This window comes from Crocuta crocuta, unplaced genomic scaffold (assembly GCF_008692635.1).
Source record: "Crocuta crocuta isolate KB4526 unplaced genomic scaffold, BGI_CrCroc_1.0 scaffold130, whole genome shotgun sequence".
Taxonomy (NCBI): Eukaryota; Metazoa; Chordata; class Mammalia; order Carnivora; family Hyaenidae; genus Crocuta; species Crocuta crocuta.
In genome coordinates this window covers 13385139-13409713 of record NW_027527920.1, presented here as the reverse complement: position 1 = coordinate 13409713, position 24575 = coordinate 13385139, and the positions used below count along the sequence as shown (strand labels likewise).

Below are 24575 nucleotides of genomic sequence, written 5' to 3'. Positions count from 1 at the left end.
AGCAACAGAACGGATGAAGGAGTAAGTCCTGAAGGCAAGCAGAGCACACCAATGCCAGGGATGGCTTATAGAAGGTCCCTGAGCAAGTATGAGGGCCCCATCATAGAGCAGACACCCGTTTACCCAAACAATGGGACAAGGTGAGGCCCTGGCAATGAGATTGGTCCAAGCACCAGGCTAGGGTAGACTAACCTAGTGCTGGCTGATGCTCAATTGAACTAGGAGTCCATATTCACCTCCTCCGTTCAGGACTGTCTCCAGAGGCAGGAACATGAAATGAATGACAAAGGACTCTAAGTAAGGGGAGAGAAGAGCTGTGAGGTCAAGGCAAAGCAGATCTCAACATACACATTTTCCAGTATTTGAGAGTAAAAAGATGATCTGCAAGAAGGACCACTGGCCAATAACGTATATACTGAGACTGACCATGGAATTCCATGAGAATGGTAGTGGGCTCCTGACATATGTGTTCTATGTTCAAACTAAAAAACATCACTTGGGACTCAGATGGACCTGAGTTTAAAATCAGCTCTGCCACTTACTGTCTGACTTAACCTTGTGGGTCTTAGGGTTCTCCTCAGTAAAATGGAGATGATAATGGTACCTGCCACTTAAGTCTATTAAGCAGATTCAGTGAGATAATGTCTGTAAAATTCATAACAGTGTCTGACACACAGTAAGTGTCCAATAATGGAAAGCACTGTTATTAAGAGCTGAGTGACAACTCAAGGCAGGGGAGCCAGCACACAATGGGGATGTGCTTTAGTTTCATGTAAAACATAAATGGCCAACAGCACTGGGGTTGTCACTCATATTATTTTATTCATGTCTTCTATACATTTGACCAATAGGAGAATTTCCATTCCATAACAGTAAAAGCTGGTTTATTTTGCATTCTAATAGTAGAAATCTCTAGCCTACAAAATTTCCAAATTTGCCATGATCAATGTCCATAATGATAGACTTATGCTGTAAAAAATTCTGATGTACCTGATCCTAAACAGAATTTCCTAGTGTCTTTTACTGCAGTCTCACTATTCTTTGTGAATTGGCAATATATCTTGGTATCAAAATAGTAAGAACCCTATCCCCTGATCATTCAAGATATCTCCATCATACGAAGAAGACAATCACAGATGGCTCATATTTTCAGTATCAGTTGATATTATTTTAACATGACTTAATTGTTCATCAGTTCTGATTCCTATCAGCAAGAAAATTCTGAGGAAGACAGGAAACCAAGCTCAGACATATAAAATTGCTTTCTTTAATTTGTGGTGATGACACTGTTTCATGTGGCCCATTCCCAAGATATATTCCTGAGCCACAGGTTAAAAGCTTATTCCTTCCTAAGAACACTCAATGGAAATTAGTTTACCAAGAGATTTCAAATTTTTCAAGCCTCCACATAAACATTTTGATATATTTTCTATCATTTCAAAACTAGATTAAAATGTGACAAGTAAAGGGTCTGTTACCCTTCCCAAATTTGTACCAGTTAAGAAACAATATGAACAAAAAATGTTGGGCTGTACAATAAAGGGGTCACCTTTACACTACACATATACTGTACATATTGTCATCTCTTACACACTTACCGTAGTTAGTGCTCTGTACACAATGAGCTCTCCATAAAAGCATTTGAACAATAAAAATAATGGATTGTATAGCAAAAGCAGAAAGCACTAAAATTGTAATTCTCCTATTGAATAAAACAGAGGTAGGGCTTCTTTCGTGGCTATTGGAAGTCCTGTATGGATGAATATCAGGTCAGAATATTAGAATTAATTATTTTCTCATCTTTTTTTTTTGCCACCCATTCCCTGCTATTGGTTTAGCATCTTTTCAATAACTCAATGACGCAAAGGTCAAATGATCCCTTCCCAGATATATTTTCAGCCTCTATAATAAGGTTTCTAAACACACATGTCACATAAGGAGCCTAATAAATTCATTTTTTTTCAGTTTGATGATCTTAGCCAGAAGCAATTAGAGACCTCTTTTAGTATTTGGTTTAGTTCAAATGTGTGGGCATGCTTTGAGTTCTGAAAACCCCTTTGTAATAACTCTTGGGAAGAACTCTTCAGGCCACTCAGAGGCTTAACTTGCAAATGAGTGGGTTGTCCTTTAGCCTTGGTTACCAAAAATGGCCTACCACACAAGTATATTAAGTACAGGACCAATCTGGTTGAAGAACTAAATACAGTAAGTAGTACTGCTTTTCATTACTGGTTGGATTCTACTGTGATTGGCAACTGGCTTTTGCATTTCCCACCCTTTTGCTCCCTCTTTTGAATACATCTCTTTAGGTAACTGATCAGCAAACCAAATGCAAAGAAACACCCTTGCTAACAAAACACATGTGGCCATTGGTTGCTTAGCATTGCTCTATCTCAGGATCAACTGGTAACAAACTGAATAAAAACCTTTAACCCTTAATAAAATGAAATAATGTGCTTTCCTATGTAGGAATGTGCACATACCCACACACACAAAAGTGACATTTATCATTATCCTTTTAAAGAAAGATAATGAAAGCCACGGCAAGAAAACAAAAACAACTTCACCTGAAAAGACCGAGAGGAACTTCTGGCAAGCCTTTCCTATTTTGGAGGTCACACACTTATAAATAAATCCCAGATTCCATAACTGTTTAGTGAACCCCAGGATAACAGGGGAAACAGGCAGCCGTGGGGTTTAATTCACGGAGTAATTTTTACATTGAGAACATCTTCCATATCACAAAGAGCAGGTTTCATCCAGAATATCATTTCCCCCACCCTCACCTTCCAACCCCAATATCACTTCTTAACAGATGGGGGAAAATTGCCTTTTAAATATTGACTTTCTCAGTCACTGCCAAGGTCAGCCAGTCAGCCGTGAATCACATTTGCTGCTGCCATCTTATACAGATCCCAAGCTAAGCTGCTTGCCAAGAAACATCTCCATGGCAAAGCTGCATTAACTATCCTGAGCTGGGATTCTAGGCATCTGAACCAGGAATGCAAGAAACAATTGCCTCCTTCACTGTAGGAGTCATCCCATTCCACCTCCTAGTGACATGTCTCAATGATACCTCAAACCTCTACAATAGGAGTCCTTACTCTTCAAATCAACCTCGCCTTGTGAACCTAATCATCATCATCATCACTACCAATTAATTTAACAGTCACTATATGCCAAGCACTGTTCTAAATTATTTTACATCTATTACTACGGCTACTACCACTAATAATAGCTAATATTTAGACAGCATGTATTACTTGTCAAGCACTGTTTCAAAAATTGTACACATGTAATCCTCACAATGCCCCTAAGATATAGGTACCATTATTATCCCTGTTTCACAGATGAGGAAACTGGAGCACAGAGTGGTTAAGTAACTTACGTGAAGACACATCTAGGAAATGAAGGAGCTTACCTTCTTTTTTTTTTTTTTTTTTAAAATTTTTTTTTTTTTTTAATGTTTTATTTATTTCTAGGAGAGAGAGAGAGACAGCGCGAGCAGGGGAGGGTCAGAGAGAGAGGGAGTCACAGACTGAAACAGGCTCCAGGCTCTGAGCTGGCAGTCAGCACAGAGCCCGACGCGGGGCTCGAACCCACGAACCGCGAGATCATGACCCAAGTGAAAGTCGGACGCTTAACCGACTAAGCCACCCAGGTGCCCCGAAGGAGCTTACCTTCTAACACAGGCTCCCTGACTCTAGAATCTGTTGTCTACCCATGCCCTTGGATCTCATGGGAAAGAGAGACCTGTAATAACCAATCGTAAGTCCAGGTTCCTTTAAAGAGGAACTCAGAAAGGGTTTCTGAGACCTGGTCCACCGTCTTAGAGAAAGTGACTACTGGGTTGAGTGCTGAAGGACCAGGAGGAGTAAGTCAGGAAGGAAAGAAAGGAAGACATTCCTGATAAGGGGAACAGTACAGACACAGACCTGGAGTGGGGAGAGAAAAAGGTTTACTCAGGGAACTCCAGGCAGTTCTATACAGTTACAGCAAAGGATGCAGAAAGGAAGGATTAAGAGATAACGGGTGAAGGGCACTGAACACAGTTCACACTGGTGCCGCTTCTCATCTAAAGTCAGACGGACCCTGAGAACGACGGCAGCCTTAAAAGGATATGAAGCCAAGGGACTGTCTGTCACACACAGGTTTCCTTTACAGAAATATCCTGTGGCAGCCCTATGGCAGCCACAAGACAAGAAAGAGAAACTAGTTAGGAAGTTATCAGCATAATCCAGGTGAGAAATGACAAAAGTTTGAACTAACACAGTGTTAATAATTATAAACAAAGGAAAAACAGCCAGTCTTGAACACTTTAATATTGCCTTCATAAAATAATACCTGTATAGACTTGGAATCCCCAAAGTTCTTTTCCTTTCAAGGACCTGACTGTAGTTAATCTATTTTCCATGGATCTCATAAGTATACTGTTATTTTAACCAAAATATTAACAGCCCATGTCTTATAAAAAGTCTTTATCCTCTTCCTCCTCCTCGTCTTCTGCTTCATCCTCTTTTACATGAAGCAACTTTTCCACAGCAATTTAAAGAACATCTCGATCATGTCTCACTTTGGGCCATGCATGGTTCTTAAAATAATGTCCATAACCTACCAGGAAGCCAAAGTCTGGCTGACCTCTTATTACACTTGTACAGGTAAATGACACCACCCCTGGCTCACATGAGACACTCAAAGGTTTAATGAAAAGACTTAGTGAGTCGGTGACACCTATAATTGGGCATGAACAATTTTCATTCAATATTTCAAAAACCCACATGTGAACCCATAACGTTCTCACCGAAGTCTATGCCATTTTAGCTCTTTTCCTTGGCAAGGTGTCTTAAGGGATGTCTTTACTATAAAAACGGTGGTTTAGGTGATTCAGTTGATGGTGGACCACAGACCAAAAGAGTTTGAGAAACACTACTAAGGAACCTGGAGATTTCACAAGAAGTGAATACAAGAAGCTGGACTGGGAATCATTTGAAACAGTTGATAACTCAGAAATACTCCACTGGTCATTAGGATTTTAAAAGAGATTGGCCCAGAACACTGAAGAGATCTACCTAACGGCACACAGCCAATCAATGGCAAAGCTGAGACCAGAATGCACATAATTCTTAATTCTTAGATCTGTATTCTTTTCATTATTCCATGCTGCCTGCTCACTTTGTTTGAAAAAATTACTAAAATACCACTTGAAACTTGATGGGATACAAGCAAAGGATATACCAATAATGCTGAGATGGTAAGCAAGCCTTGGAAATCCTAATGTTTAGCCCTGTTTTGCCACTTGATAGTTGTAGGGGCACTTAATTTTTTTCTCAGGTTTCCTGTTTATTAAAGGCAGTAAATTCACCAGTTCTGCTTCTCACTGTCCATGAAACTTTATGATAGTTTCTTCTCCACAGTTGCTTTCCCCCTACTTAGAAATCTATTCATAGCATCCCTATCTCAAGGCTCTGTCTGCAGCTCAACCTACAACCTATTTTCCCTCTTTCCTTTCATAACCAAATTCCTCAGAATTTGTACTCACAGCTCTCACAGGCTGTGGGTCAGAAGTGGCTGCACCGATTCTTAGCTGTGTGACCTGGGGCAAATCACTTGACCTATCCACACCCAGATTTCTTCATGTGTAAAAGGGAGCTATTAACAGCTCCATCTCTGGATTTCTGGGAGGTTTAAATGAGATAACCAAGGTAAAATACAGAAGCATTCATTCAACAAATATTTATTCAGCACCTATTATGTACTAGGCAACATTCTCAGTACTGGGGATACATCAATCAACCAAAATAAATGTCAGTTCTCATTTCCATGAGCCCGGAGAATTCCACTTTTGAGAGTTTTCTTGCACCTCCCCTTTCCCTTTTGGGTGCTTAAAATTAGGTAAACAGAGCACACCTCTTTGCCTTAGAACTTGCAGGAGCTGAGCACAATACTGTAGATGAAATTACTGTGAAAAGCATAAAAATCAACATAAATGCAAGGGATTTGGGGTAGTACTCCTCAAGCATAAGCAAAGATTTGGCAAACCAATCCCAATACTGCCTTTCTTCCTTGGGATACTGGAATCTGGGATGAACTGGAATCTTCCTCAGGTATCCAGTTAAGAAACCAGAGTGTTACCTCAGTAAATTATCATACTTCCTATCTGTGTCTTCTGGCTACAGAATCTGCAAGTATATTGAAAGTGAAGTCTCCTTCAGCAGAATTTCCTTAACTCTCCTGGGCTCTGTCTTCTCACAATGACCTCCACCCATTCTGTTTGTTTGTTTGTTTTTTTAATTCAAGTTAGTTAACATAAAGTGTAGTCTTGGCTTCAGGAGTAGAACCCAGTGATCCATCTCTCACATAGGACACCCAGTGCTCATCCCAAAAGGTGCCCTTGTTAAAGCTCTTCACCCATTTAACCCATCCCCCACACACAACTCCCCTCCAGAAACCCTCAGTTTGTTCTCTGTATTTAAGAATCTCCTATGGTTTGCCTCCTTCTTTGTTTTTATCTTATTTTTTCTTCCCTTCCCCTCTGTTTATCCGTTTTGATTCTCAAATTCCGCGTTTGAGTGAAATCATATATCTGACTTTCTCTGACTAACTTATTTTGCTTAGCATAATACCCTCTAGTTTCATCCAGTTTGTTGCAAATGGCAAAATTTCACTCTGTTTCTATGCACATCTCATCACTCCCCAGAGGCCATAAGCTCCTGAAGGCAAGGTGTATGTCTGGTTCACACTGCCACCATCTCACTCTCCCAGACACGTGCTTTGACACAGAGTAGGCCTGCAAAAAGATTTATTGGTGAACAGTCACAAGGTGTAAGAGAGGGGCCCTTCAGAAGGCAGTGTATTTTGGTGTCCATCCCTTCTACCACACTCACTATCATTTTCTTTTAAGCCCATCAGAGTGCTTTATAAGTAAATAGAAAATGCTAACCTTAGCATATTCAAAAGAACGTTTTAGCATGCAGCAATTAGGTTATCTCTTGGTTATTTATTTCTTCGGCTTGTTATTAGCTCTGCGTGGAATATTATTCTAATTATGTCAGCCCAATCAGCAGTATTGCATGTCCAGGCTCATTTCCATTAGTCTGAGCTTTGTCTTTCACACTGTGATACTAATTCAATGAGACATCAAACATTTAAATCGACCCGGGATGCCGAGGTCAGGCAGTTTTGCCCTTCCACTCTATTAGCACTCGGGTGTAATTGTGTTTGTCACTGCCCACATGACGAATAGTATCAGGGTGACTACTGGAGCACAAATGAGCAATGCGCTAATATATTATTTTGTTCTATAATATCAATATGTGTTTATTCAGTGCTCATGTTAGCCAACTTGAAACGGTCACTTTAATACAGCTGCATAAATGGCTATACTCCAGCCAAGCAGTTACTTGGAAAATTTGCTACACTTTCAAAGGAATTTGGTCGAAGAGGGGGAAATAAAAATGGTTGCTGGGAAAAGGAACCATGAAGGTCTCAAAATGCCAAGCCTCTTACGAACAGAAGCAACAACTTGGAAACCACAAGAGAAAAAGATAGAATGCAACGTTCTTATCTCTTCAGTGTGCTTTGACAAACTCTTTCCTTCTCTGATATGTTTAAAAATTAAGATGCAGCCTAGTGCATTTGAACAAATATAAATCCAACCTGTAGTTAGCTCAAATCATTCATCTCTATGGCACTGTATTTGAGAGTGAGGATAACTGAAGAAACTGGCAAGCAGTAAAAATGACACCTTTTAGAAATTTGTGTGTTTTTGTTTCCATAATAGGGTAGATACTGGACAATGAATTTTATCCCTTAAATCTCAACAAACCCTATCTGTGTTATTGCCATATAATTTACCCTCATCTTTATGAAACAAATTCGAATGGTAGTATATCATAGTGTGACCCATAGTACTTTACTTTTATATTTCACATTATAATATCTAAAAAATGACTAGGGAAACTAGTTTGGCAAGAAGTCCAAGCCAACATGGTACACTATCTGATCAGTAGGCCGTGTTGATTCTAAAAACAATTCTATTTCTGGGTCTCATTGCCTTTTCACACTTAACAAAGGGCAGATTTTGCTATTCCTGTGTTGTAAAATGAAAAACTGAGGCCTAGAAAGTTAATGTCCAAGCTCGAGAACCCACAACTTAACAACAACAAAGCTAGAACACAAATATGAGTTTTCAGATTCCTACATGTTATGATCTGTCCCCAAATCCCATGCTGCCTGCCCACATCCCTGAACTGCCGGCCTGAGTTTGGGTCACCCCTGCTCTGGTACCATCTCTTATCCAGGTTCTCCTTCGATCTTGGCTACCAGTACATTCCATATAGCCTGTGCTTGGCACTCTGCCCAGGTTGACTTATCTATCTTCTCCAAATCATAAACTTCTTGAACTAATGCTTGCATGTGCAAAGATATGCAATGAAAGAAAGTAGGAGGATAAATCATCTCTAACCTCTGCCAACAGGTTCAATGAATTACACCGATGTATGTTAATTGAAAAATCGCTCTTTATAAATATAGATAAACCTAAAAAGACACGATTAAGTACTTTTTAATAGCTTTTTTAAAACTCAACATTGCTTTAAATGACCCTTAGATGTATTTTTGTTCTATTGATTTTACCATTTTAAATACAGATGCATCTTTTAATTTACTCTGAGGAATTAGCTGAGAACCCCTCCTATTTTGTTTGGGCCTCAGTTTGCATACCAGAACTCCCTCTCACATAGATATCACCAAAATTTAGTGCTTCCACAGTTTAAGAGGCACAGTTCTGATAAATGGTTCAGTGTGGGGGGAGTTGGAACTTTTAATTTTGAAATTACAATTGGACCAAGAAACTGAAATCAAACTAACATATAAGAAGTTGGTGCCATTACCAGACAACAACTTTTCAAGAGATGAGGAAGCACTTCATATGCTTTAACAGCTTTTTCACAACATTTCTCATTTAGTTATCTTGGTATCTGCATAATGAAAGCAGTACATCAGACTTTTGTTCTCAAATATTCAAGATGGGCAGAAATCCAAGTAGAAAGAGAAACCAACTCCAAGGTGAAGAGAAGCCCTCTGAGATGTGGACACAAACCCTTTGAGTTTACAGCACTTTGGAAAGGTGACAGGAGCAGTAAATAAACCATTGGATTAGATTAGAGGTTGGCAACCTTTTAAAAGGGGTGGGCCAAAAAGCTGACCCCTTTCTCTCTAGCATGCTGTTCCTTTGCTGACCACATCTTTGCAAAGTAGAAAAAACTGAACTGCCATCTGCCAATCCGGTGGGAAGGGCTGCTGACCCTACTGGTGGCCCAGCGAACACGCGCATGTTGAAAACCGTCTGGCTTCAGTGCCATCTCAGGCAGTGATGGGCCAGATTCACCCTCACCTACATTGAGACTCGTGATCAACAAAGTAGAATTCATCAGCTCCCCTTACGACATAATTCTGATGGCATGCAAAGTATTGATAACATAAAATAAGGAGACCAAAAGAAAGGGGGGAAAGGCCACAGAGCGCACACAAGAGACATCAGTGATTATGTCTTACCCTTCCCTGACTCCCTCAGAAAGAAATACTGAATAAGATCCCCTATGGGGAGGGGGAGAGGTGGTGCATGATATGATAGCAGACTGAAAATGAAGGGGAGAAAAAGGGAAACCATAGTCAACATAATATGCAGAAGTAGCCATTTATTTATGCACTCTTTCCATTTATAAAAGATGTGTTTCAGCCTCTGGCTGCATGTACATAATAATTAGTGCTAATGAATATAAATGATACTCACAACTCAACCTGTTTACAGAGTTCCCCCATGTCATTCAGGGAAGAATTGAGTTTGGAAATGAGATATACATGCTGTGTTCTTGGGCTTCAAGATGACCCAGAGGTTACAGAAACTGAGGATGATGAAATCACTTAACAATTAATAAGACAAAAAGTCACCAAACCCACAGAATTCTGCATTTGCCATTTCAGGCACTGTTACAAAGGAGGACACTCTTCTTTTCTTCACAGACATTTGTCCACAGAGTAACATGTTTATTTCTACATAATTCAGAAGCTGAGGGATGTTGAGGATGGAGATTCAGGGAACAACATTAAAATCATGAGAGGTCTGACGAAAAGAACAGAGAATATAAAAAAGAGATTAAAAGAATTACATTTCCTTAGCTGACTGGTACACTGCCCTATGGGAAAAGGAATAAACTATAGTGCTATCTGGCATTTATATGCCAAACCAAAGAAATGTCCCTAAAGTTTCATTTTTAGACACTCTTGTTCCCTGTAATACAGCTGAGAACCCCAAAACAAGCTAAAAGAACTGAACTATATGTCTAAAAGTTCCTCTGCAAAGCTCACCTAATTCACAGGATAACCACTGCGCTTGCCTTTTAATCCTTACTCTTACATCCAAGTAAGGTAATCTGGTTACCTAAACTCAGAGTGTGATTGAAGCCAGAAACTCAGACATGTGAGAAAGTAATAGCAACAGCCCATAGACAATGGCAAGAGGTAATATATGATGATATAATGGAGACTAAGAAACCCAGAAATCAGATATAAGATTTCCTAAAAATAATATCCAGTAGCTATTTAGTGCAAGGGAAAGTATCTTCAAGTAACTCAATAAATATACCTGAGAATTTTACAGTACAAAAATGGGCTGGATTATAAATGAAAAGATTGCTGATATTTGGTATGCTCTACTTAATAAGAAATAAAAAGCACAACACAACTTAGAAAAGGTATGCATCTTTAGTTACATATGTACAACAAAGTTTGTGTGTTTCAAAAGGCCAGCCTCAGCTATTTGGAAAATTCACTTATAGGATACCTCATTTTCCTATGGACCAGAGTCTAATACTTGGTGTCGTGACCTTCCTGAGAAAGCAATACTCCCTGATGGTTAGATGCATGCAGCTCCTGTTTTTGAGGACACTGCAATCCAGGATATTTTACAAGTAGAAGGGCCCTGTGAGATCAATGTTCTGAATTTCCAGAGGAAAAAATTCTTCTCTGAGCCCAGAGTAGAGCAGGGACAACCCAAGTTTCTAAAATAACTTGTGGACAGAGGTGGGTAGAACCACCTGAATTAAAGGACCCCTGAATCCAAGCCTCCAGCAGTTTCCATGAAATTAAGTACACTGCACAAAGGACAAGTGACAAGTCTGGCCTCTGGGGCTGACTGCCGGCATAGCTCATCCTGCTGAAGGCATCAGAAGGATCCAAGTCAGGTGCCAAGAAGGGCCTGGTGAATTGAGGAGTATAAGTAACAAGAGGAAGTTAAAACTCATTTCATGTGCTAGATCCTACAGCAAACCTTCACAAAGCAACTTCACATATAGAAACTCATTTGATCCTTGCAATTACCCTGGAAGGTGAGCAGGACACTTACTATTATCCTTATCTTAGAGAAGAGGAGAAAACACAGGCTTGGACAGGTAGAATAACTTGCCTCTCACCTTGAGTGGTGCTGATACAGTTTCAGAATCAAAAGAACCCTTGTCTGGCTCGTCGGTTTTCAACAGAGGATATTAATTCTTCCCCTAGATGACCTTTATATGACTATGTTACTGGTGGGAGATTCTGCATTGTGTGAATGGAAGTCTCGGTTCTTGGATTCCCCGAAAAGATTTATGTGAGGATCTGCTCTCAAATAAAGACAGCCAGAAAGTAGCAAGCGGAAATCAGTTTATTAAGGAAGTACACTCTCAAGACGGGAGAGCCAGCAGGCCCAGAGGTGAAAACTGCACTGGGGTTAGGGTATATTTTCTTTTTATGTTTGTGTAAGTTATGAGTCATAACTAGTGCAGTCTCCAATTGAGGTTGTTTCCAATCATCTAAGGGACTCCTCCTACTGTTCAGGAGCGGGAGTTTTCGGCCCTAGAAGGTTCTTGCAGGAAGTGCCATGGCTGTCTTCCCCCCAGTGGGGGTGGGGGGGGGTGTCAAAACCACAATGTAAATATATTATAATGAAGCCACAGGTTATTCTAGGACACAGGCTGGAAAGGAGAGTGCATGCTCTGCACCTGCTGTTCTTGGTCTGATAGTCCCAGGAGGTGAGAAGCCACAAAACCACTGTTTACCACCAACCTTGCTTCCAGCTCATATCTAGCTAACTGCCTACTCTATCAACTGCTGCCATGCAGTGTTGACTCAATGAAGAGTTTCTAAACATATGCCTCTATGATTTCAGTTTCTACAACTACAGTCTCCCCATAGCAACTTCTTGTTACCACATTGATAGAGAGTATCTCCTTCACAAAGGTCAGCAGATTGTGGTCAAATCTGGCCCATGACCTCTTTGGATATGGTCTACAAGCTAAGGATTTTAAAGGGCCATGAAAATCAAAACAAACCAAAACAAACAAACATGAAAATGCACCAGAGAGGTATGTGGCCCATGAAACTGAAAATATTCACTGTCTGACCCATTACAAAATGTTTGCTTGTCCCTGAATCAGATCGTGATTCTTTCTTGCTTTGGCAGCCAAGGAGCTTAGAGCCCAATCTGTGGCCCGTGTCCAGCAAATGAACATAATTTCATGCGATGTTAGCTGAGTAATCTCACTCTGAGCTCCATTTTGCTCTCAAAGGAAATATTTGATGTGACTCTTTTGATGCTCAAGAAATTGGGACCGTCACTGATGACCCTAAAACACAAACCATTACACTCAATTCCTTTTTTTACCAAATAATGCTTGTAGCAGGCACCCTCACCTTGTCCCTTACCCCAGCGCATCCTTAAGCCGCTCTTTGACATGATTTATGCTTATGGGTGCTTCAAAATGTCCTTTTACTACAATTTCCATTTACTGACTTTTTAACTTATATTAAGTGCTTTATCTTGCATCACAATAATCATTCTTGAAAATTACTGAATCCTTTTGAGAACAAAGATTCAAGGACTCTACATTAAATAACTTCCGAAGACCTTCCCAGGTGGCACAGAGCAGGCTTGAACCTAGCTCACCTCATTCCATATTCAGGGCTTCTCACCATCATCCCTAAGAGGTAAGAAGGTTCTAAATGAAAACAATGAAAGACTGAACCCCTTTACTTAGTAACCCTCCCCAGTGGTAGCCCATTCTTCTAGTAGGCCTATCCTGAAGCAGCCATCTGGGCTTTCTCTTATACTGCCCTAGAAGGCACATTCACCACTCAAGCATTCTTGAGTTTTGGATGGTTTTGGATCCAGCTACTCAGCATTCCAAAGAAAGAGGAGGGGGACGAAAAACCTATCCCTAATTATGTAGAAAGAATCACAGGGATTTGAGACCAAATGGCTGAGTTTGGGTTCTGCTCTCACTACCTACCACCAATATAACCTTGGGCCTGTCACGTCCCATCTCTGTTTCCTTCTTTGTAGAAGGGGTTTATACCTAACTTAACATTCTCCTAGAGCTGTCACAAACTGCATAGGTGAGGGAGAGTAATAAAAGTGTGTGGTAACTTTTGGATACCCTGTATCACCATAAGAGATTGTTATAATAGCATCAGGTGTCCTGCAATCAGCCAGAGATGCTTGGAGTTAGAGTAACCATTTTCCCACCACCCCTGCCATCAGCTCAGCTGTTCTAAGAATTTGGACAAGTGGATTTTTCAGGAAAAAAAGAAAAAGTTCTGTATCTCTTCACTTCATTCCCTGAACTACATGGACCTTCAGGGGCTAGAAGGACTCCTTACTTACAGAAAGCACAGAAGACAATGCATAACACCACAGGCTTTAAATGACACCCTATACATCCATGGAGAATCTTTGTGTTTTTAAAAAACTTTTTTTTAATGTTTATTTATTTTTGAGAGAGACAGAGACAGAATATGAGCTGGGTAAGGGCAGAGAGAGGGAGACAGAGAATCTGTAACAGGCTCCAGGCTCTGAGTTGTCAGTACAGGGCTTGATGCGGGACTCGAACTCACAAACTGAGATATCAAGACATGAGCCGAAGTCAGACACTTAACCAACTGAGCCATCCAGGTACCCCTAGAATCTCTGATTTTAAAGAAACATGGAAAAAAAAAGTCTTATCCATGCTGCCAATTAGAAGAGGCAGAGGAGTCTGAAATACAAAGTGATACCGACCCCACAAGGGCTCCAGGGAATGGCCAGGAAAACCTTACACATTATCCACTTCAAATTTCCATGATTATGTCCTGCATATATTATATACTCCCACACTGAATAAACATATTATTTGTGTGTTTTATCTTCCCTCCCCAAGCTCAGTAATTAAGCCCCTGTGTATTGCATCTATTCACTTGAGAACATGCCTTTCATTTGACAGATCAAAAGACTAAGCATTTATTTTTCCTCTTGTCTCAGACCAGCCACTGCCTCTAAGGAGCATTGACTTCCTTCCTTGAAACTGCTACTGTGTTAGGTAGTTTTCACCATGGGACTGAAGAACACCTTTCACCCTCAGGGTTGGTCATAGCACAGGCTGGCCCAAGTAAAACCACCAGGGCCACAACTGTTTGCAAGCAGAGTAGGCTGTGTAGCATCACGTCAGGCCTGCCACTGCTAAAAGAAAAGTTCTAGCTAGAAGCAAGGGCTGCACATGGGCCTCTCTTGGCTCCATGCACTCTTGCCTTCCTGGAAGCCCTACCTCTCTCACATGATATCAAATACCCTGCATCCCTTATTTAAGATTTACATAAAATTACATGAATTGAAATGAAATGCAGTTGATGGCTAAACATGTTTCATTTGGTAAAAGCTTAATTAAACTTCTATTAATATCAATTTTATAGTTTAAAATTTTTCATTCAGTAATTTTCTTCCAGAATTTCAACATTTTATTAAGCACTTGCAAATTTCAAAGCTTCAGCTCCGGTTTATAGTTCCAGCAGTTATTAAATATCTTCTTGACAATTCTCACTGTTTGAGACCTAAGAGAAGGTTTTGAAAGAGACATGGAGGGTATGAGGAGGGCCTGGAGTACATGGAATGGAAGGGCACAGGACTGAAACTCAGTTATGATAGTAAATGCCTCATTTCCTATTCTCCCATGACCAAATTTTCCACCAAGTTTCGGGGAAGACTGTATTTGAAGTTGCTGTATCTTTTACTGCAGAAGGACCTTACAAATCTTCCCAAATTTGGCAACATGATATAATAATACTGTAAGGAACACTATGCTAGGAGCTAAGACTTCCAACTAAATTTCCAGGCCTAGAGGTATCTACTAACTACTTTGTAACACTATAAAAATACCTTGGGCAATACAGATTTCCTGATCCTCATTCATCCATAAAGCAGGCATAATTCCGCCTGATCATCCATAGGTTGTAAGCATGAAATGTTATAAAGTGGGTGAAAGTTCTTTGAAAACTTTAAAGTGCTATAAAACGTAAAAGAATATTACTAGGGAGAACATGATGAGTCATGCTACATTTCATAGGATATATAATCTTTATAAGAAGGTGTATGTACTCCCTAGCTAACTCATTGCTGTTTGTGGAAGCAATTCCCCTGATCTCTTTTTATACATTTATTTATTTTTAAATCCAAGTCTGATTGAGATAGTGTTATATTAGTTTCAGGTACACAATAATTCAATAATCCTATACATTTCTCAGTGCTCATCAAGGTAAGTATACTATTAATCCCTTTTATATATTTCACCCATCCCACTCATGTCCTTTCTGGCAACTACTAGTTTATTCTCTGTATTTAAGAGTCTCTTTTTTTCTTTGTTAGTTTTGTTAAATTACACATATGAGTGAAATCATATAGCATTTGTCTTTCTCTGACTCACTTCACTTAGCAATCTATTCTATTCTATATATATCTTCTTTACCCATTCATCTATTGATGGACACCTGGGTTGCTTCCATATCTTGGCTATTGTAAATAATGGTGCAATAAAGATAGGGGTGCATATATCTTTTCAAATTAGTGTTTCTATTTTTTTTTTTTTTTTTGGATAAATGCCCAGTAGTGGAATTTACTGGATCATATGGTATTTCTATTTTTAGTTTTTGAAGAAACTCCATACTGTTTTCCACAGTGGCTGCACCCAGATGCATTCCCACCAATAGTGCACAAGAGTTCTGTTTTCTCCACATCCTCACCAACACTTGTTATTTTTTGTATTATTTTAGCCATTCTGAAAGTGAAGTCCTATCTCATTGTGCTGTGATGTTAAGCATCTTTTCTGGTGATGATGAGTGATTCTGAACATCTTTTCATGTGTCTGTCTATCATGAAGAGATGTCGTACTTTGTCAAATGCTTTTTTTGCAGCTAATGAGATGATAGTAAGGATTTTTGATCCTTACTCTTATTAATGTGATATATTGCATTGACTGACTTGCAAATATTGAACCACCTTTACACCCAGGAATAAATCTCACTTGATCGTGGTGGAATGATTTTTTTCTCTGTATTGTATTGTTGGATTCAGTTTGCTAGTATTTTGTTGAGGATTTTTGCATCTATGTCCATCAGAGATATTGGCTGATAGTTTTCTTTCTTTAGAAGTGTCTTTATCTTGTTTTGTATCAGGGTAATGCTGGCCTTGTAGAATAAATATGTCAGCTTTCTTTCTTTCTCTGTTTTCTGGAATAGTTTGGCTTCGAAGAGGTATTAATGTTTCTTTAAATGTTTGGTAGAATTCACCTGTGAGGTCATTTGGACTCAGATTTTTGTTTGTTGGGAGTTTTTTTTTTATTATTGATTCAATTTCATTTCTAGTAATTAATCAGTCTGTTTAAATCTTCTATTTTTCCTGATTCAGTTTTGGAAGGTTATAAATTTCTAAAAATGCATACATTTCTTCCAGGCTGGCTAACTTGTAGACATATCAGTTTTCATAAGATCTTCTTATGATCCTTTGTATTTCTGGGGTGTCAGTTGTTATTTCTCCGCCTTCATTTCCGTGTTTTTTAAAATCTGAGTCCTCTCTCTTCTTTTTAAAATTATCTGGTTAAAGATTTATGAATCTTCTTTATCTTTTCAAAGCCAGCTCCTGGTTTCATTAATCTATTCTCTTATTTTTTTGGTCTCTATTTCATTTATTTCTGCTCTAATCTTTATAATTTCCTTCCTTCTCCTGGCCTTGGGCTTTGTTGTTCTACCTTTTCTAGCCCCTTTGGGTGTAAAGTTAGATTAAGATTTCTTCTTGCTTCTTCAAGTAGGTCTGTATTGCTATAATCTTCCCTCTTTGAACATTTTTTGTTAATCCCCAAAATTGTGGACCATTAGGTTTTCATTTTCATTTGTCTCTGTGTACTTTTTTACTTCCTCTTTGATTTCCTGATTGACCCATTCACTGTTTATTTTTTATTAAACACTGTATTTTAGCATATACTATATAATTTTATAATATCTAAGCTAATTTTTTCTTTTGCCATTTTCTGTAATTTATCCTATTTGTAAAGAAACCCATGTTGGGCACGTAAATATTTACAATTTTTATATCCTCTTGTTGGACTGTCCCTTTACCATTACATACTGTCCATCTTTGTCTCTTGTTCCAGTCTTTCTTTTAAAGTCTATTTTCTCCAATATAAGTATTGCTACCCCAGTTCTCTTTTTGCTTTAATTTACATGGTACGTTTTTCCATCCCTTTACTTCTACTCTGTAAATGTCTTTAGTCTGAAGTGATTCTTTTGTAGGCAACATATAGATGGGTCTTGCATTCATTTACTCTATGTCTTTTGATAGGGATATTTAGTCCCTTTACACTTAAAGTAATTATTGATAGGTATGTACTTATTGCCATTTTACTTTTTTATAGTTGCTTTTATAGTTCTTCTCTGTTCCTTTCTTTTCTTCCTCTCTTCCCTGGTGGTTTGAGGTCTTTAGTGATATGCTTAATTCCTTTCTCTTTATTTTTTGTATATCTACTAGAGATTTTTAACTTGTGGTTACCATTAGGTTCATATACAACATCTTATGCATACACCAATCNTAATTTGACAATAAACTATTAAAAAAAATAAATAAAAAAAATAAAAGCACCATTAAAAAAAAAAAATTAAAAAAAAAAAAAGATTAAAGCGCTAAATTTTTACTCCACTCCCTGCCTCCATGTATTAGGTGTATATGATGTCATCACTTACATCCTTTTATCTCATGAATCCCTGACTAATGTTTATAGATTCTACTTAATTTTACTGCTTTTGTGCTCCCTGCTTCTCTTACTCCTGCTTATGGTCTTTCCTTTCACTCAAAGAACCCCCTTTAACATTTCTTGTAAGGTTNTAGTCTGAAGTGATTCTTTTGTAGGCAACATATAGATGGGTCTTGCATTCATTTACTCTATGTCTTTTGATAGGGATATTTAGTCCCTTTACACTTAAAGTAATTATTGATAGGTATGTACTTATTGCCATTTTACTTTTTTATAGTTGCTTTTATAGTTCTTCTCTGTTCCTTTCTTTTCTTCCTCTCTTCCCTGGTGGTTTGAGGTCTTTAGTGATATGCTTAATTCCTTTCTCTTTATTTTTTGTATATCTACTAGAGATTTTTAACTTGTGGTTACCATTAGGTTCATATACAACATCTTATGCATACACCAATCTATATTAAGTTGATGGTTACCTAAGTTTGAACTCATTCTAAAAGCGCTAAATTTCACTCTCCACAATAGCTAAAACATGGAAAGAGCCTAAGTGTCCATCAACAGATGAATGGATCAAGAAGATGTGGTTTATCTATACCATGGAATACTACATGGCAATGAGAAACAATGAAATCTGGCCATGTGTAGCAACATGGATGGACCTTGAGGGTGTTATGCTGAGCGAAATAAGTCAGGCACAGAAGGACAAATATCATATGTTTGCACGTATAGGAGGATTAGGAGGAACTTGACGGAGGAACAAGGGGGAGAAGAAGGGCGGAAATGGTGGGGGAAAGGGAGAGAAGCAAACCATGAGAGACTCTTGAATGCTGACAAAAACTGAGGACTGATGGATGTGGGGGGAGGGGGGGATGGGCATGGAGGAGGACACTTGTGGGGATGAGCACTAGGTGTTATGTGGAAACGAATTTGACAATAAACTATTAAAAAAAATAAATAAAAAAAATAAAAGCACCATTAAAAAAAAAAAATTAAAAAAAAAAAAGATTAAAGCGCTAAATTTTTACTCCACTCCCTGCCTCCATGTATTAGGTGTATATGATGTCATCACTTACATCCTTTTATCTCATGAATCCCTGACTAATGTTTATAGATTCTACTTAATTTTACTGCTTTTGTGCTCCCTGCTTCTCTTACTCCTGCTTATGGTCTTTCCTTTCACTCAAAGAACCCCCTTTAACATTTCTTGTAAGGTTCATTTGGTGGTGATGAACTCCTTTAACTTTCCTCTGGGAAACGCTTTATCTCCTCTTCTATTCTGAATGGTAGCCTTGTTGGATAGAGTATTCTTGGTTGCAGGTTTTTTCCTTCCAGTTCTTTGAATATATCATGCAGTCCTTTCTGGCCTGCAAAGTTTCTGCTGAAAAGCAAGATGTCAGCCTTATGGAATTTTCTTTGTAATTGTTTTCTTTTCTCTTGCTGTTTTTAAAATTCTCTATCACTAATTTTTGCCATCTTAATTATTATGTGTCTTGGAATGGCCCTCCTTCAGTTGATTTTGTCAGGAGCTCTCTGTGCCTCCTGGATCTGGACTTCAGTTTCCTTCCCCAGATTCAAAAAGTTTTCAGCTATTATTTCTTCAAATAAATATTCTACTTCATTTTCTCTCTCTTCTCCTTCTGGGATCCCTATAATGCAAACGTTACTATGTTTATGATACACAGAGTTCCCTTAACCTATTGTGATTTTTTTATTATTCCTTTTTTTCTTTTTGCTGTTCAGTTTGGTTGTTCTCCATTACACTGTCTTCCAAGTCACTGATCCATTCTTCTGCCTCCTCTGATCTGCCACTGATTCCCTCTAGTGTGTTTTAATTTCCACTATTAAGTTCTTCAACTGTAGGTGGTTCTTGTTATATTTTCTATCTCTTTGTTGAAGGTCTCACTGAGAGCCTCTGCTCTTTTCTCAACTCCAGTTAGTATCTTTATGACCATTACTTTCAATTCTTTATCAGGCATACTGCTTACGTATGTTTCATTTAGCTCTCTTGTTGCAATTTTGTCCTATTCTTTCATTTGGGACATATTCCTCTGTCTCCTCATTTTGTTTAACTCTATATTCTTTTCTATATGTTAGGAAAGTTGGCTACATCTTCTGATCTTGAAAGTAGCAGCCTTATGAAGAAGAGGTCCTATGGTGCCCTGTAGCACAATGTCCCCTGTTCATCAGAACCAGGAGCTTCAGAAGTGTCTCCTATGTGAGTTGCATGCACCCTACTGTTGTGGCTGAGCCACATTTGCCTTCAGTTCAGTTGGCTGCAATGGTCCACTTTGCCTGCTATGGGTAGGTTTTGGTCTCCATGCTGTTGAGGAGCCAATACGGAGCTGCTGTGGGCTTGGAGTTGGGCAGTGTCAGCAGTCAAACCAGATGCAGAGCCTGCACATGCACTGACTGACAGGGCACTCTCTGCACTGCCAATTATAGGGTTCAGCAGCTAGGGCTAAAGATAAGTGGGGGTATGTGGTTATCTTTCCCTCTCCACAGGGCAGGAGTCACATTGGAGCAGCACCAGCCACTGCTGGGGCTGCTTATAGAATGGCATGTGACAGAAGCCACTCAAAAGGGATGCCTGCTGAATAGGGCAAGTTGGATGGGACAGATATGCAGAACGTGGGGATAGGGCATGTGGTATTAGTGCCCTCTAGTTCTCACAAGTGTCCTGCTATCTAGGCTAGGGTAAGGGAGTGTGGAGAAAATGGCACCCATGGGCCCTTTTGTTCTTGGAGAGTTCTCCTAAAAATCCCTGCCTCTCCAACACACATTCTGAGATCAGTAAACAAATCTCCTTCACATACACCCCAGAGGTTTTCAAACTGCTGCTTCCATTCTGTAACTTGGTCAAGTTATTTGTTACTCTAGTTCTTTGAGTGCAGGGACTCAGTTTCCTATCACCTTCCAGCTCTCCTAGAGCTAAGCCTGTTGATTTTTAAAATACCCAGAGTTAAGCCCCACTGATTGTAAAAACAATTTTTTTTAATAATAATTAAATAAAATAATTTTAAAAATTAAAGTTAAGCCCTACTGGTTTTCAAAGCCAAATATTATGGGGACTCATCCTCCCACTGGATATCCCCTGTGTCTGGAGTATGGGGTCTGCTCCCCTCCCTTTCTGGTGAGTATGGTGTCCTTCCAATTTGTGGTTAGTCTCCCAGAAGCTTGGTCCCTGACTGATGGCATCTTCACCCCTTCTATCCTTTTTGATGTGGCCTCCTCTCTATGATTAACTGTGGAAAGTCTGTTCTGACAGTCTTTGGGTCATTTTCTGGCTTGGCTGCACTGATCTGTCTGTTACCTAGGTGTCCATGGAATGAGGTGGGCTTAGATCCTCCTACTCTGCCACCTTTTCAGAAGTCCTCCCCTGCTCTATTTTGACACTAATACGCATAAGAAATCTTCAGCAGAGAGAAGAAAAATAACCATTTGAAATACAACCAAAACATTCTGTTCTCCATAACAAAAGCCTGCCATCAAGAGAAATTACTTTACCAGACAACTTGAGCCCACTTTATCCTTCTTGTATCACATCAGGTGAGGAAAAACAAAGCTAAAAAAACAATTCTGACAGGAGTCAGGCACAAAAACCCCTCAAATTTAACCATAAGGTTATAGGCTACTTCCCCTCCCCAATACTGACCATCCCATCAAAAAGACTCCAGTGTAATGACAGTGGATTACAACTGAGAGCAGCAAGGCACCAATTCTACTTAAAAAGGAATTTCTACGGAAACTCAAAGATAATAGAGGAGATAGAAACAAGGACAGGAGAGGAAATTGAAGCCTAACATCTACATCTACAATATACACTAAACCTAACTCCTAATTAGATAAACATAAAACCTCACCCTAGAAGCCTGTTTACCTCAGTTCCTTTTAACCAATACATCGTGTCCAACTTTCAACAAAGAATTATAAAACAGGTTAAAAGTCCAGAATAAACACAGCCCGAAGAGAAAAAGCAAGTATCAGAACTATATTCAGCTTTGACACTTATATTGGAATTATCAGGTAGAGAATTTAAAATAATTATCATTAATATGTTTATCCTTGATGAATACAGATGCAAAATCCTCAACATAATATATTAAACCAAATTTGACAATACAGTACAAAATCACACACCATGATCAATTGGGATTTATTCCAAGGATGCAAGGACAGTTCATCATCTGCACATATATGTGATACAGCACACTGACAAAATGAAGGATAAAATTCGTATGATCATTCAATAGATAGAGAAAAAGCATGACAAAATTCAACATCCATTCATGACAAAAAGTCTCAACACATTAGGTATAAAGGCTATATATGACATTCCCAGAGGTAACATTATACTCAAGATTAAAAGGTGAAAACTTTTCCTGTAAGATCAGGAATAAGACAAGGATGCCAACTCTCACCACTTTTATTTAACATAGTAGTGGAAGTCACAACCAGAACAATTCTATAAGAAAAAGGAAGCAAAAAACAAAAACAAAAACAAAAGAAAAGGCATCCAAGTCAGAAAGGAAATAATAAAACAGTCTCTATTTGCAGATGACATGTTTTATATAGAGAAAACCCTAAGGATGCCCCTAAAAACTGTTAGAATAAATGAATTCAGTAAAATTGCAGGATATAAAATCAATATAAATCAGTTGCATTTCTATACGCTAAAAATATCCTATCAGAAAGAGAAATAAAGAAAATAATTCCATGTATAATTACAAAAATAATAAATTAAAAGACCTAGAAATATATTTAACCATGGAGGGGAAAGATCTGTACATTGAAAAGTATATGACATTGATGAAAGAAATTAAAGACAAAAAGAAATGGAAAGATATTCCATGCTCATGGATAAGAATATTATTAAAATGCCCATACTACCCAAAGCAATCTACAGATTTAATGCAACCCTAACAAAATTCCAATGGCATTTTTCACAGAAATAAAATACACAATACTAAAATTTGTACAGAACTCAAAACAAAAAGTCCAAATTGCCATGACACAATCTTGGAGAAAAAGAACAAAGCTGGAAGCCATAAAAAGTAATGAAACACTGATACATGCATACATGCATATACATACAAATATGCACAACCTCAAATCACTATACTAAGTGGAATCAGTCATATGCAACGAACTACATAATATATGATTCCAAGTATTTAAAAATTCCAGAAAAGAAAAACCTTGGAGCCAGAAAGCAGATCACTGGTTGCCTAGGGCTGAAGGTGAGAGGGATAAAATTGAGGACTGGCTGCAAATGGGCACAAGGGTACTTTCTGGGGTAATGAAAATGTTCTAAACCTGGACTGTGGTGGTTAATCGCCTACCTGTCTAAATTCACTATAATTACTGACTTGTACACTTAACAGGTCAATTTTACATATATAAATTATATCCACACACACACACACACACACACACACACAATAAAGCTGGTAAGAAATATCTGAAGAGTTTTCTGGTGGAAAAGAGAATAAAATTCTTCCATACTTTTCAAGTAGAATTAATTTTCAGAGACAATAATTCTAGGGAGTTAGAATTTTAGCCAATATGAAGAAGTACATACACTGACAGAGTTATTCAATAGGAATACTGTGGATTCCCAAAGCAAGCACAATGGTACCACTGGTTGGCCAACCCAACAGACATTCCTGATATCCTCTTCTTTATCAATGTAATTAATGTAAGGTTTGCAAAGTGAACTGCTAGATACTATGTTATTTGCAGTTAAATGATTCCCAATGGATAAACCTACCTTTCAAAAGTAGTCCTAAAATGCTGAAAAACTTTCTGCCAGGGAAGGTGAAAAATATTCCTATTGGAGAGAGAGAATGATATAATTAGTTGGTTAAAATTTTTAAAAATTAATCATAGGTTTTGAAAAATATGTGCATTATGTATGTTCTTTGAATTAAATAAAAGCAATGATCACTGTGAATATATATACATTTCACAAAGCAGGAATATTCTTTGCTTTATGCCATTTCAGTTTATGCATGTGCGTGAACACACACACACACACACACACTTTTTGTTCCCTGGGGAATCATGAAAATCAAAGTAGAAGACTACTTTTATCAAAGATGAACGTACACAAAAGTGTCAAGATTTGGTTTCTGCCCTCAACGTGTTGGAAAGACAATCTTTGTAGAGGCAGGTGAAAACACCTGAAGCAATGAGCAGATATTAGGCACTGTACAATTAAACCATAAATTGCAGCATATAAATACAGTTAAGTTCTGTAGGAGCTAACCCATAGATGGCTTTACAAACCACCAGGATTAAAAAATCCTACCTGATGGTTAAAGTAAGCAATTGACTGAACTGTCCACACCCAAACACAGTTATTTTGATAGAATTCTCACCCCAACATGCTATTAGATAATACCCATCAGGTGATTTCATTGGAACAAGAGAAATTAGTAATTTAAAACAGGCTCTCCAAGATAATTTCTAGATGTGAAAATTCTAGATGTGGATTAT

The 24575-nt window shown here is 38.5% G+C and overlaps 1 protein-coding gene and 1 long non-coding RNA gene across 4 annotated transcripts in view; one reads left to right on the top strand and one right to left on the bottom strand.

Moving 5' to 3' along the window:
* Nucleotides 1-23908, bottom strand: part of LOC144218827 (uncharacterized) — a 410681-nt gene extending 386773 nt beyond the window's left edge. For 2 of the 3 annotated variants that reach the window (XR_013331273.1, XR_013331274.1), the window contains exon 1: nt 23848-23903. The gene's annotated coding sequence lies outside the window, so the exon portion shown is untranslated. Of the gene's footprint in view, nt 1-23847 lie in introns of all 3 variants that reach the window. The other variant, XR_013331275.1, reaches the window with a different exon arrangement.
* The window catches only part of LOC144218846 (uncharacterized), a 48632-nt gene continuing 29246 nt past the window's right edge, over nt 5190-24575 (top strand). The window contains exons 1-2 of the long non-coding RNA XR_013331276.1: nt 5190-5251; nt 20175-20295. This is a non-coding gene — a long non-coding RNA (uncharacterized LOC144218846). The remainder of the gene's footprint in view (nt 5252-20174; nt 20296-24575) is intronic.